We start from the raw sequence: 14,447 nt of genomic DNA, 5'->3' as shown, positions 1-14,447 counted from the left end.
CTATAGCCCCCAGCCTGGGAAAGTAGCAGGCTTCACACAGGCAGCCTCCACACCCATGAGCCCTCAGTGAACTCAATAGCACAGGATACAGTTGTGATAACAAACTCTGGCTCCAAATTAACCCTTACTCTAAGTGGCTATAATATCAAGAATACTGTCCAGACCTGGGACTTGATAACCACTACAGAGCGTAATTGATCTCACTCTGACCTCTTAGCACCTGCCCCAAGGTCAGGCCTAGGCTATATTTCAATCCCAACAGTCTCCAGTGGAGCCATTATCTAGATACTGCTCCCCAGAAGCTTCTGCTGATAACGAACCCCTCCAACTCTGGGGATCTGACATCTTGCAAGTTGGGCTCCATCCCACCCATTGACTCTTCTAATCTCTAATCAGCTGCTCAAGTCTGCTCAACATTTCCATGTCATGATCCAGTCTAAGCCACTATTTACGCTGCCTAGAAGTAGCCTCTTCAGCTGCTTTCTTAGCCTGTGCAATCCCTACTCCCACTTCCCATCTCCACCCCCATAGACTGTCAACATAGCAACCAAATTTATCTGGAAAAACAGCCAATCACAGCACACAGGAAGCAGAAGCAGGACTGCTGTAAGTGCAAGGGCCACCTTAGATAACATATAGAGTTCCATGGATAGAAAGCGAAACCCTGTCTCAAAAACCAGACAGACAAAACCCCACAAGGTTGTGGCTCACACTGTAATCTATCCCTGGGAGGCCAAACAGAAGGAGTAAGAAGAGTTCAAGGCCAGCCTGAGTTACACAGTGAGTATGAAGCCAGCCTAGGCTACGTGAGATCCTGACTCAAAAGCAAGCAAAAGCCTGGCAGTGGTGGCACATGCCTTTAGTCCCAGCAGTTGGGAGGCAGAGGCAGGTGGACCTCTGTGAGTTCGAGGCCAGCCTGGTCTGCAGAGCTAGTTCCAGAACAGGCTCCAAAGCTATAGAGAAACCCTGTCTCTGACAACAACAACAAAAGCAAGCAACAGGGCTTGAGAAGTGGCTCGGCAGTTAAGAGAATATTTGCTCTTACAGAGGACTTGAGTTCAGTTCCCAGCACCCATGTTGAGTGGCTCACACCTGCCTACAACTCCAGCTCCAGGGGGATCCAATGCCTCTGGCTCATACATTAAGTTCATGGACACATATACATTTAAAATAAAAATAAAAACAAAGTCCTCCCTGGCGTCACTCTCTGAAGCATTACCCATAGAACATACACAAGCCGCACACTGGTCTGATGTATGATTTGAAAGATCTAGGTCCCTCTACCAAATCTGCCAGTTCTCTCACTCACTCATTCTGGCCTGTCATTCCTCAGGACCACTGGATTCCTATTCCAAAGCCCCGCAGCCACAGGCTGCTCATTGTCTATCACCCACATGACGGTTCCCTCTCCTGCAAGGTTCTTACTCTTCATCACATTTCTTAATGTAGGTAGTCTTGCCTGCCACCCTAAATCTCAACACTACCAACACTGACACATCAGACTCCATTACTGCCTTTACACCAGCATCCAGCTTACTACACAAATTTATATAATCACTCTCTAGCACTAGAATGTAAACTGTACAAAGGAGGATTTATCTGTGCACTGCTCTATCCCAGCACCTTGATACGCTTGTTGCATGAATCTAAAAGGTCATCTCCAGGACCAGCTCTCCAACTGATTTGTCTCCAAATCAAGCAGCCCCAAACCTCTCCAATACACCTTTTTCCTCCACCACAATCATTATCATTGCATGAATCACCATAGTGAATACAATGTAATTCCACCTACAGCCCATGATGATCCATAGGCCACAAGCACCATCTACATCAAGTGTACAAGATTACTCACTGAACTTGCCTCAGCAGCCCAGCTTCCTACCTAGCAGTACTGCCTGGGGTATCTTCAGCCTCCTTCTCCTCCCAGGCTGCATCATCTCATGTTGGTCTGTAAGTCTCCTGTTTGTTGTTTTGTGGTATTGGGAATTGACTAGGGCCGTGTGCATGCCAGGCAAGTATCTGTCACTAAACTATATCCCAGCTCTAGTCTCCTACCCAGAATACAGTACCCACATTGATGAAAATCCACTACTCTTGATCCAAAAGTTTGTAGCCAAACTAAACCACGTGTGTGTATTCTCACTCCCACCCAGGAGGCCTCCTGCTTCCCCAGGCTCCATATTCCACTTAGCCACAACATATCAAGGTCTAGAAGCAGATGATAACCCCAACCACACGATTGGCAGGTCCTGTGTTCTAAGGCTGCTCCTACAAGAGGCCTGCAAACTTCCAACCTTCCCTAGAGGCTCAACAGACCACAGCCTATGCTGTCAGCTCATGTCCTGAAGCAGTGTTTGTTACTCATTTCACTATTGTTTTAACAAAGGACCCCGAACCCAAGGTAGTTCACAGGTACACCAGCTAGGTGGCGTTGTGCTCACTACCAAACACAAGAATGCTGAATGCACATCAACCAGAGAGAACCAAGTGTCTGTGTTATTTGAAAGCACGAGACTGTAAAGTCAGCAAGAGTATAACCCAGTTTTAAACATGTTTATCAGACAAGTGTGCATTCCATAGCTCTCAATACTCCCATACAGTGATATACATAGGGAACAGAAGAAGCATGTACACCACCCCGTTTATATTCTGGCACAGGGTCTCATATAACCCAGGCTGGCTTCCAGTGGACTCTGCAGATGAGGGTAACCTGAAATTCTAGATCTTCCGACCTTTCCCTGTGAGTGCTGGGATTATAGGCATATATCTATACACTTCCAAATAGATTTTGATATTATACATTGAAGGTCCTCATTAGCTTCCTGCCCAACACCAATACACACTATAAGTATCAAGTATCAATTATTCTAAGCCCTATACTTTTATTCCAGTTCAAGAACCTTCACACCATCCATTTCTTACCCTCCCAGGTTTCCCCTCCTTGGCACTGACTCTCACCTAGCCAACTTTCAGTCTCAACAACAACAAAAAAACCTGTGTAACTGTCCAACGACCATCAACAGCAAACACTCTAGCAAACTATTCTGTTCTATACTTGAGGCAGAATTTCTACAGAAATTGCTAGGCCTTTCTTAGTCAGCCACTTTTCTTAGCTCCTACCATTAAGAGACAGAACGTGAGAACCTATATAACCAACATCTTGTCATCCACAGCTCTGGTCTGATGGGACTCTCCTTATGAATTCTCGTCCAGTAGGATTTTGTTGTCTTTGGATAACTGTAGTGGTTTCCTTATCGGCCTTTTTGCAACCTCACAGCCATTTTTTTGTTTACTAGCTAAATGAAAACCAGATCATATCATTTCCCTGTTTAAAACTCTGGGATAGCTTCCCAATGCATTCGACATAAACTCACTCAATATAAAACCCTAAGATTGAAAGCAGGAGAGATGGCTCAGGAGTAAGAGCCCTTTGTGTTTCCAGAGGACCAGAGTTCAGTTCCCAGCACCACATCAGGCAGCCTAAACACAGGCACCTGTAACTCCAGTTCCAAGGAATTCAATGCCCTCTTCTGGCATCCACAGGCACTGCCAATCACATGCACAACCCACACAGAGACAAGCACAAGTACACAAAATTAAAAACAAAACAACACAAAACACCAGCATTCTGTGGCTGGCATTATGGCTTAATGGGTAAAGGTGCTTGCCACTACACCTGAGTTTGATCCCTGGAACCCACACAGGGACTTAACCCATTTCTAAATAGTCACCCAGCCACCCAAATGTGTTCCCACAAGGATGTCCTTTCTTAACCATCCAGTGTCAATTCCATTCTCCATCTCAGAGCCTTTGTACTGTAAGTTTCTCTCTTGGACAGAAAGTTCTGTAAGAGCAGGAACTCTGTCTTCTTTGCCAGTATCTCTGATATATACTTATAATAGACACGGTAAATATTCAGTAACTGCATTAATGCTGAAAATTACAACAGCAGAATTCTGTCTTTTCCTGCCCTTTCATTTAATTGTGGGCTCCTCCAAACTAGCACTAAGTATCATCTCATTATGCCCAGTACTAGTACTCAGTACATAAAGCTGGTACTAAGCTATTTGATGAACTCACAACTTCAGGCCCTTTTCATTTGAATTACTATACACTATAAACCTTCCCTTTCTTGCTCTTTTGATAATTGAGTTGTGAAATTTTAATGTAGAGGGCTAAGATGTAGTCTAGTGGTAAGAGTTTCGCCTAGTGTACACACATCCCTGAGTTCAACACCAAACACTAAAAATAAACTAAAACAAAAACCAAACCCTTTAAGACAAAATTTCAATGCAAGACTCCTACAATTCTGCTGGGCCTTGATGACTCACACATTTAATCCCAGCATTCGGGAGGCAGAGGCAGACCTGGTCTACAGAGTGAGTACCAGGACAATGTCCAAAGCAATACAGAGAACTCCTGTCTTGAGGGGGGGGAAAAAAGACTCCTACAATTCTGTTTCAGTGAGAAACAATTTAAATAAACAGGCAAAAGATTCTTTATAAAACATAAATAAGAAATAAGCTTCAATGGGGCTGGGCGGTAGTGACACATGCCTTTAGTCCCAGCACTCAGGAGGCAGAGGCAGAGGCAGGTGGATCTCTGTGAGTTTGAGGCCAGCCTGGTCTACAAAGTGAGTTCCAGGACAATCAGAGAAACCCTGTCTCAAAACACAAAAAACAAAAAACAAAAAACAAAAAACAAAAAACAAAAAAAAAAAAAAACTACAATGAGAGAGTTAGAAACCCATCTGTGCCCAACAAGGCTAAATGTTGGCAAAGGAATTAAGATTCTTATAGTTGGTGAAAGTATTAAATGTGCCTGCCACCTTGGAAGACAGCCAGGCAGGCCTGTCAGAAAGCCAAGTGTATACCTAGCCAAGTGCAATTCCACTGGCAGATTTTAATCTAAAAGAAATGAAAACATCATGTCTGCAAACTTTGTTAGGAATGCTCACAGCAGCATTAGTCATTATAGCCTAAAACCTGAAACATTCCTTGTGTCCATCAATAGGAGAATGAATCGCTATGCTTATAGAAAGACAATCAGAATAAATCTGAAGGATGAAATATATTGATTTTATTCATTAGATTTAGGATAGGCAAAAACTGCCTATGGTGCTGGTGCATGCTTTTAATCCCAACACTCAAGAGGCAGAAGCAGGCAGATCTCCTGAGGCCTGATCTACAGAACTACACAGGAAAAAACTATTTTGAAAAACAAAAATGAAATATGCAAAACCTAATCTTCACTGTCCTTTCTCCCCCAAGGGAGAGCCATAGAACTCCAGAAAAGGATGGTCCATTGGGTTACAAAAGGTCTGCACTTAATTCCAGCCATATAACTGTGGGCCCCCTGTGTGCAAAGTAGCATTTGGGGCATAACTCTGTGATGTTACTAAGTTGGCCTGGCTTCTGTTCTCATGTCAGAGCTTCCTGTGCAACCAAGGTTTCCTATTTTTGTATGTTCATTTTTTTCTTCTTCTCACAGATCTGCCCCCCTTTCTTTCTTATTAGAATATTACTGTGTGGGGAAAGAAAAGAAAAACCTTAATAATCTATAGTTCTCACTGGGCACCCAGAATCACATCTACAATCCTGTCACTTGGGGAGTAAAGGATGGCAAGACTAGGAAGGAGCTCGCAGCCCGCTTGGGCTGTGAGACTGTCTCAGGAATGGGCATGACACAAGTGCTCTCCCTGGGAGCCGTTTCATCAGCCTCCACCCCTGATGTGACTTATGAAGCCCTCGCTGGCCTGAAGTCTCAATTCTCCTTCATCTCAAGCACCGGGACTTAAGGTGAAAGCCACAATACCTAACGATAGCTACTTTTCTTGTTGGGCTACGTTTCCTTTAAATTACCTGTAATTTATGGCATTGCTAAGTTTTCAAGTCTTCTTATAAGCCTGTCCCTGCTTGGAAATCTGTGGCTAAAACTGCTGGTGTGCTTTTGACCACTGTTCATTATTATTAATAACTAAACAGCACTTGTTTTGAGACAGAGTCTTTTCAGATGGATTAGGCTGGTTTCAAATTCACTGTCCTCCTGCCTTTGGCTTCAGAGTGCTGGGATTACAGCCTTTGCCACTGTGTCCTGTCAACAGCTATATACTTTACCCAGGCTCACTTTTCTTATAGTGGTGTTTCAATTCCATGAGACTTTCATTCCAACCCCTCTAAATATCACAGTAAGATGAATCAGAAATTTTATCATCAAAGAGATCTGGCTTATGTATATTGGATCTTTGTGTTCAGAATTCCTTTTCAATCAATTAGAGAAGCCAAGGACCTTCAGAAGTTATTTAGACTCATTTAATGCTAACCCATCAAAGGAGAGGTGAGTTTGCTGGTACATCTGACATAGCTTTGGTGTCTCCTTTTTCTGTTGGAACTAGCGCATTAGTAGAGATGAAAACACCTAGAAGGTAAAGCTCCAGTCTTTTCTGCCTTGTTCACCTGGTCTCATTCAACTCTCCGTTACTTGTTGTTCTCCTCTACCCCCTCTACTGCCAACCTCGGAGCTTTCTAAACCCTGTACTATTATATATCTTCTCTTGAAGCAGCATCCTCCCAGCAGTGCGCATGTGCAGTCCCAGCAGAGGCAGGGGATTGGAGATCTGAGTCTACACTGAGCTTACATAAAGAGAAACTATCTCAAGACAAATAAAACCTCCCATCTCCTCACTTTCATAATTTGCAACATCATGAATAAAATGGGATTGACCATCTAGCCCACATTCTGTGACCCAAGCAGACAGGCAAGATTTGGTTAAGTGAAATGAAGACTAGAACACAAATATTTGGACTCCTAAGTCATCCTCAGAACTTTGCTTTTTTGAGACAGGATCTCTTTTGTGGTCCTGGCCAGCCTGTAACCTGCTGTATTGGTCAGACTGGCCTCAAACTTAAGAGAGACACCTGCCTTTGCCTCTTAAGGGTCAGGATTAAAGGTGTGCACATTCATGGCTGGCCTAGAACTTTCTGGATTATAGTGAAACTCCCTTCTCTTTAGGGAAAAAAGTTTTTACAGTCACTGTCAATCTGATGAAGACAGAAGTATGGACTACCCAACAGTGAGAAGCAGCAAACACTACTTACTCACTCCTTCCTTCCCATCAGATGGTGTCCTGCCTGTACAGCCTGGGCAGAAGGATTAAGCCTCAGGTTCCTCAACTCTGAAGATTAATGAAAAGAATGTGTGCACAGCTCTTACACCATCCTTAGTACCTGTGCTGGGATTGTCAGCATGTTAGTTAGCCATCACCATCTTCCAAGCCTAACTCATGCACGCTGACTTTTCCAAGCTCCCCACAGCAGCACTCAACTTTTCTGGAGGTACTTTATCTAATCTACAATGGACAATGCTTAGCCACTGAGAAACTTTTGGCAGCAGAGTCTCATATAGGCTACAATGGCCACCAACTTACAGGAAAGCCAAAGATGGTCCTTATTTCCTGATTTTACCTCCCAAATGCTTAATTATAGGTCACAAATTCTGCCAGTACATCTTGGCTAGGCACCATAGACCTATGTTCAATGGAAACTCAAAACCCTTGGGAGAAGCTGGAATCATAATACTGGACTAAACTTTTAAGAATCTGAAGTATTATGTAAGTAGGTAGCCTAGGTAAGTCTAACTAAAGACTAAATGCTGTAAGCCTTCCCTGTTTCTTCCTGGGAGACAGGTTACCTGCATAGCATTGTTGATAGGGACTCTCTTCCCTAACACAAAAGTTATGTGTCTTTTTTTTTTTTTTAATGACATTCTTTTCTCTGCATTAGCAGGCTCTAACTGCTACCTGTAAACCCAAGAACAGAATGTTTCCTCATGGGTTCAGTTGCATCTAACTCAGCACCAGACGGCCTAAAACTCACTTATCAGTCCTTTAAGCTCAAGAGTTACATGAGCCTTTTCATTTCCAAGAGCTTAACCAGGCAACCGTGCAATCCCTATCTCCCTTTGTCTACCAAGGATATTGTACAGATGTGGCAGAGGCTGGCCACAAGCAGGTCTGAGTAGCAGCAGCATCTCTTCAGACAACTCATGTCATGCTCACACCTGATGTTGCCTACCTTGGCAAGATGGAGCAGCTCACAGATGCTGGATCGAGTCTTGGAGGCCAATCAGGAAATCCTCCAGAGGCTCCAGAAGCACCCCATGCCCCATATCCCTCCACCATAGCTAAATAGCCCTTCCCCGTGAAGCAATCAAGAAAGACTACACCCACCAACAGCAACACTTTCGTTCCCTTCTCACTCCCTCAAGGGATATGGAAAAGGCGCCGGTTTTCTTACCCTGAGTCTCCCTCTAATTTCAGAATTCTCCAAATTTAAATCAGCAGCTCCAAAAACATTTCTCACAAGTCACGAATTGAACCAAATAATTTCTTTTTGAGACAGTCTGTAGAGCAACCTAGCTTATTATTAGTCTAGATCCCTCGTGCCTTAGTCTCCCACATGCTGGTATTAAAGTTGTGCCCCATCATGACCAAGTCCAAGTTCTTCCTATAAAGTGACTCAGGACTATAAACAGTGAGATTTATTTAGAAGCACTTATTTCTAAGAAGCCGATGTGCCACAGAATGTGGCAGTACTGCAAAGCTTAAAATGTGCACACACACAGGAAACCTAAGTGGAGAATTACAGCAGTTTCCCACCTTGTACTGGGATGGCCAGGAAAACCACCTATGACATCCCTGAAGACTGCCCCAAAGACAAACAACATCTCACCTGTGCCATCATAGAAAAAATATAGCCCCAAAAGAAAACAGGAATGGAGGGAAGCTAGAACTGTTCTAGCATGGAGTTCCTCTCCACTATACCAAACTTCAACTGTCCACTTCAAAAATCCTGCCTGATCAGTACCCGAGGATGAGATACCAGGTAGTATTTTTTGTTACTTGGAGTTGGAAAACTAAAATCATGGAACATTGAGGGAGGCTCTTTCCTAGCAGACTGGGGATATATCATAGGATCACTGCTACTGAATTCAGTCATCCCCTTCCCCAATCAAGGAGAAACAGGCAGCACTTGCTATTAAGTATTTGAGCGTCCAGGAAAATTCTATTCATAGCTGGGCAGGTTCCTAGCTCATAGCTGTAATCCCAATACTAACGAAGATTACGGTTTTCAAGGCCAGCCTGGCCCACAAGGTACATTTAAAAACCTCTATCCAAACAGTACCAGCAACAGGTCCTCAGGCCTACCAGTCTCCTTTACTTTATAGATTTCCCTACCTATGAGAGTGGCTTGTCCCTTGATGGTGGGACGCTCATGAACGAGTACATGTGCCTTTGAGTTTTGGTACAACACCACTTTTGCTCCTTGTTTGCTCATGGGACATTTAGGACTTCAATGGCAGGGCAGGGACAGGCTATGACAGGATGACAATGTGGGGCTCCCACCACACAGAAAAGAGAGGAGTCACAAAGTAGCCAAATCAAAAGTACTGAAGTTCCATGCTTTTGCTTCTGTTCAGGGCCAAACTCAGCAATTTTCAAAAGAAATGGAATAGCTGAGTTCACAGAGCCATAGATGCATACCACTGGATAGGACAATCCAAACAGAGGCCAAAAGTCACGTTTGCCATGGGTCACAAGAACTGATGGGAGCAAAGGGGATTCCTCTGTCCCATTCTCTAGTTCACATCCTGTAATTCAGTCCAATCTTAGATCAAGATAGACACTAAGATGGTGTCTCAAATGTCTCTTCTCCATGGCCTACACTAACAAGCCTTATACACAGACGTAAAGGAAGTCCACATCCACCACATATCTCCTTATTACTGGAACAGGAATGGAAGACTTGATGGACTCCACGTTTATAGGATTTCATCAAAGGGATAAATTTTAAATAGCAAATGCAAGTAGTAAATAAACATGTATGGTAAAATTCATCTCAGAAAAATGACTTGCAGCAAGCAGCTGCCTTCGAGGGTAGTCATTTCTGTCCCTGCCCTACCCTGCTACAACGTGCATATTCAATGCCTGTTATATGGGGTGTTGTGAGATCTTCCTGAGCATCATGAGAGCAAGGGCATTGCCAAAAACCACTGCCTTTCCAGTGTGCATGCAAGTTGAACAGCACAGCCTGGGCTGAAGCAAACTAAGTTTTGTTCATAGAGCATGTCCCTACTCTGCACTGAACTTTTCACGTGGTTGGAATATGTGGAGGATCTTAAGATTGTTCTCTAAATCTGTCTGGAACACTAAAAATTTGAACAGGGAAACTACAGTATAAACACAAACTAGTTTCACATGTGTTGAGTGTCTGACCATTTTTATCAACTAGCCAGAAAGCCTTTACACAGGTCCAGTGGTATATTCAGTTCCAAGTACAACTAAGCACTTGAGTGTATGAATTTAAGAATCTAATCTCTTGTGAAGCAGGCATCTTTCTATTTGCCTTCCCACCACACCATTGAGTCCTGTTCTGCTCAGGGCACAACACTGACCCCCAAAATTTTAGGACAGCATATAGATACAGCTAAGCTGTAGTTACATGAAATATTAAGTGTATGAAGACCAACAGAAGTGTCCACCAGGGGAGAAGCAAGGTGGAACCTACTGTAGTAAACAGCCACCTGAGCGAGTTTACAGCCAAGGGGCATTGCTGGTCCTGTAGATCACAAGGCTGAAGGGAAGAACAGATGCAGTGGCAGCCAACTGTTCAACTGCAACCTAACATAGAATATAGAGGAGGGAAGACATAAATGAGAAAATCAGTAGCTGCATGGCTTGGTATGTGTACGACTTTCCAAGCAGCTTGGCTCCTTCACCCTTTTCTTTTTTCCCTTTGAGACAAATTCTCACTATATAGAGCAGGCCAATCCAGAGTGCTGGGATTAGAAGCATGTACAGTGACCAGTTTTAAGTGTGAAAAACTAGCTGTTAAGCTAGTGTGGAGCAGCACGACATGGTACTGTTTGGTATGAATCACATCTAATTATCATGAAGTTTCAAGTAAATGCTGTCTACTTGTCAGGAGGCTGCATTCTGCTGAGACTTTCCAGCTGATTTACTTCCTATGTGAGCTGGCAAAAGGGGAAACTGGGGATGCTGGCAGAGTTAAACATCCAGGGGGCCTGGAGGCAACTCCTGGGGTGAGTTATGCTGCTGCCTCACCTCTGCACTTGTTTTTTCTCCCTCCAGATTTAGAAAGAAACTAATTGTTCCCTAGGCCAGAGTCTAGGTGTATTGGGGGGGGGGGCACACACACACAATACCAATTCTGCCATTCACCACTTCTCTACAACTTATATGCTGAATTTTATGTCCTAACCTTTCATTGGAGGGGGTCCCTGGGGCTCAAGAGAAATCAAAGGACATGATTAATGAGATCTTTCTCCCCTAATACACAGAGCCTTGGTGTTTTTGAAGTGTCCTGTACCTGGACTGTTTACATCAGGGTCGCGTCTCCTGGACTCTTCAGTAGCAAAGCCGGTATTTTAGAGTATGCTCCCTTGGTTTATTGTAACTTATGTTGATACAGGGGGGGGGGGGAAATGATGCTTTTGAGACTCTGACATACAACGTAGCACAATTAAGTACCGAAGAGCATACTGAGAATGTTGCATTTAATGGATGAACTTGCTTATGTTATTGAACACAAGCCTTTTTTCACAGAACTGTGCCTACTGCAAATGTGCTACCACAGTACTCTTCAAACTACCTTACAGTAAGCCTTCATGAGCTTTCAGAGTTTATACTAGAGATAAAATCTTTAGCTGGGAGTAGTAGCACATGCATTTAGTCCCAGTACTTGGGAGGCTCACAGGCAGGGGGATCTCTGAGTTCAAGGCCAGCATGATCTACAAATTGAGTTCCAGGACAACAACCAGGGATGGAGAAAAAAAAAAAAATCTATTATTTGAATCCTACCATATCCCTAAAGTCTACTTTGGGACAATAGTGATGGGTATACATAACTGATATGCTTTCTTGTGAAAAGCTAGAGAATAGCAAACAATGAATTAGACAAGTGTCTCTCCTGAGCCTGAACCTTTCATTATGGCCACACTGTGTATGTGGGGCCGGCTAATCCCACTTAGTCATCTTTCAAAGGCTTACTCAACCTTGGTCCATTTTTAAGAGTCAGGCAAGATAGCCTGTATCTGTTGTCCAGTTACTCCAAAAGCTGAGGTGAGAGAATGTTTGAACCCATGTACATTAGCCTGGGCAAGTGAGACCTAGCTCTGTAATAAATAAAACCACTTCACTGCTACCTGGAATTATGTGTTAGTCTAAGCTTGTCTAAAGCTGGGCACATAGTTCAGTGGTAGCCTGCTCAGACTTCCTAAAACACTAAGAAATTCAAACACAAGCTAAACTCTTATGTAGTAAAGATAGAAATTACAAGCATTCCCAAAAAGTCTGGTTGTAGGAAATAGCCCACTAATTCTTGCAACTCTAACCCATCCTTTTAAAATATAAACCAGTAATCTACAACAACTTCCTTTACTAATTTTCTTAAACAAATGTGAAAGGGACAAGACCCAGAACAGCAATGTCACGAAGCAGCAATTGCTTTGGCTCCCTTTTCTTCCCCACCTTAAACCCATCACATAGGAATACAAAAGCAAACCTTTAGGTAGGTGAAACTCAGAATCTACTCCAAGCATTTCTTTACCCTTCCCCACTGCAACCAGCATTTGAAAATGAGAGTTCACAGACCCCCTTGGAGACTCCTGGTGAGGAGGAGTATCTGGTCCTCAAGTTCTTTCCAAATCCACATAACTAAGCCATTAGCTAGCAAAGCACACACAATAAAGTAAAATTCTGAAAACGAAGATCACACAGATTTGACCTAGAATCAAGTTTCCTCCCTGCCGTCCAGGCATCCTCTTCTCTCCACACTTCAGCATTAGGCGACAAGAATACACAAACATTTTTACCTCTAAAATCACCAAGTCCACATTTCCAAAGGCACCAATATTGTCATGAGTTAAAAACAAAAGCCCACAAAGTGGTATTGGAGCTCAAAGACATACTTTTGTGCAATTAAAGCATTCAAAGCATCAGCCTTTATTTTGTGACAAGTTTATTGAACGGTATCCAAGACTTCTTCTTTATAAACAAAACTGCTAAGTGATGCCAAGGAGGTGGTCCTGCCAGTGCTGTGTCCCACTGCCAGCAGCCTCTTGGCTGCACTGGGTTCTAAAGTGTGGACTACAGAACTGCCAATAAAACAGCTGAAGAAATATCACTTACACATGGCATTGTGGTGGGGAAGGACTCAAAGTGATCGCCTCTAGAAACTCTCCCCCAAAACAGACTACAAGTCATTTCACACATTCTTCACTCATTTTTCAAGTGCTTTTAAGCTGAGTGCATTTTATTTTCACACACTTGTACAATCACAGAATCCAGTAAAATGGAGTTTGAGTAAGCTTTTGTGTTTCCTTATTTTTGTGCAAAGTGACCATTTCCTCCAAAACTGTGTAAGCTTGCTTACTTCCAAATATGTACATACTCCTAGATTTTCATCAAGCAGGTCAAGACTGATCTTAACTACACTGAATATTACTATCTGTAAGTTTGATATTTCCTAATGCAGGAACTACATTTCACTAACACTGTTGCATTAAAACAAAACCCACAACAGCCACTAATAATTGTATATCCAAACTAGTATAATCACAGAAAACACCTCCAAGTTATGCTTATTATGAGCTAAATCTGTCACTGAAGTTCAAGAACATTTACAGATTTGCTTATTTATAAAATACATTTGTAGGTTTCACTAATCCTTTAAAATCAAAAGAAAAAGAAACACCAATAAAAACTCAGGAGAAAACAAACCTAATGAAAAAGATTCTCTTCCATTAATGTCAAAGTCACCAAAAACACACAATAAGATTTACACATAAAATTAAGAATACCTTGATAAAGTGTTTACAAACACTCTTTAAGCATAGCTTTACAAAGCCTTCATGACATATAGATTAAAAAAAAAAAACAAAAACAAATAAATTCAATCTATACCAAACCTAGTTCTGAAGAAAATTTGTCTGTCGAGAAATATGAATAGTTTCATAGAACACATTTTCATGGTTATTAAAACAAAACTGAAACGTCAATGCCCAGAACAAGATAAAATAACATACTCAGCAGTTAGGTCTGTTAATAGTCTCAGTTATACAAAAACTGAAGTTCCAGAGGACAAAGTTTTAATCACATTTCACAACAACCACTGTTGTGATCCAAGGAAGTGCAGAACACAATTCTCTGATTTCTACACCAATACTATTTTCTTAGTTTATTTAATGAACAGTTGAGATCCAAGCTTTTCTTTTTAGCATTTATCTAAGATGTAAAAAATAACAGTTGCAAATGGAGTGAACCAAATATTTAGTGCGTAGGAATATACAACCAAAATAACTTGTGAGAAAGGATAAAAAATTTCACCTTCCAACAACCAATTTTTCTAAAATATAGTCAGCTTTCCAAT

General features: G+C 42.4%; 1 protein-coding gene across 3 annotated transcripts in view; it reads right to left on the bottom strand.

Moving 5' to 3' along the window:
* The window catches only part of Cpne1 (copine 1), a 37,817-nt gene that overhangs the window by 5,371 nt on the left and 17,999 nt on the right, over positions 1-14,447 (bottom strand). The gene's annotated exons all lie outside the window — the stretch shown is intronic.

Source organism: Phodopus roborovskii, unplaced genomic scaffold (genome assembly GCF_943737965.1).
Source record: "Phodopus roborovskii unplaced genomic scaffold, PHOROB, whole genome shotgun sequence".
Classification (NCBI taxonomy): domain Eukaryota; kingdom Metazoa; phylum Chordata; class Mammalia; order Rodentia; family Cricetidae; genus Phodopus; species Phodopus roborovskii.
This window is presented reverse-complemented; position numbering and strand designations above follow the sequence as displayed.